The sequence below is a fragment of the Monoraphidium neglectum genome (assembly GCF_000611645.1).
Source record: "Monoraphidium neglectum strain SAG 48.87 unplaced genomic scaffold scaffold02086, whole genome shotgun sequence".
Lineage (NCBI taxonomy): Eukaryota > Viridiplantae > Chlorophyta > Chlorophyceae > Sphaeropleales > Selenastraceae > Monoraphidium > Monoraphidium neglectum.
Window position 1 is genome coordinate 2,482 of NW_014011542.1, and position 1,150 is coordinate 3,631.

Below are 1,150 nucleotides of genomic sequence, written 5' to 3' on the forward strand. Positions count from 1 at the left end.
ACCCCACCCCACACCCCAAAGTCCGCGGCAGTCGCTTGACGCTGTCGCCCCCGCAATGAACCCCGCCTGTCTGATGCAAACCTCACCCACGGATCTGCCAACCATCATGACCCCCCTTGCACCCACTCCACGCTCGCGCCAAAGCCCGCACCCCAACCGCCGCACACTTCATTCCCCACGTGCCCCGTCGGCTTCCACACCTGGGACGCGGCGGCCTGACAATGCGACGCCCCGTACTGTTGAATGCAATCCGGAACCCACCGCAGGCGCTGCATGACTCATTGGTCGAGCTGGAGGCCGCCGCCAGGGACCTCCGCCGGGCCTGCCGCGAGCTGCAGGCGACGTGCGCCATGCTGCGCCGCGCGTCCCCGCCGGCCCTCGCGAATCTGGAGGCCGCAGGCGCCGAGGCCGCGCGGCTCGGCGCGACGGTCAACGCGCTGCTCTCGCCGCTCGCGCCGCGGCGGGAGCACCGGCCGGCGAGGGGCGGCGGCGGCGGCGGCGGCAGCGTTGAGCGGGGCGGCTGGGAGGCTGCCGCGGCGGCCGCGGGCGACGGCGGCGGTGGCGGCGGCTCCAGCGGAGGCGGTAGCAGCGACTGGTCTGCAGAGTCAGCACATGAAGAGGGGGGCCGCTCCGAAGGCGCGCAGCGCCCGCCGTTGGCGCTCGGCCACGCGGGGGCGCTGCTGCGCGACTGGGGCCGGCCTTCGGATGGCGGCCCGCGGGCCCCCGCCGCCGTGCGGGGGCCGGAAGGGTCGATGATGCGTGGTGCAGTCAGCAGCGCGAGCAGCTGCGAAGAGGAGGGAATTGAGACTGGGGGCCACGGCGGCGGCGGCGGCGGCGGCTGGGGCGCGGCGGCCGGCCGGCCGGCGGCGGCGTTGCTGCGCGGCGAGTGGAAGGAGAGGGGCTGGGAACTTGTGCCGACCCGGCGCAGCCTGGTGCGGCTGAGCGGCGATCTGAAGGCGCTGGGCGGCCTGGTGGCGCTGGTGATAGAGCCGCTGTGGCCGAGAGGAAACGGCGGCGGCGGCGGAGGCGGAGGCAGCGGCAACGGCGGCACCGGTGGCAGCGGGGGAACCAGCGGCGGCAGCGGAACCGGCGGCGGGGGCGGAGGATCTGGGGGGGAGGGTGCGGCGGAGGGCGGGGCGCGGCCTGCGGC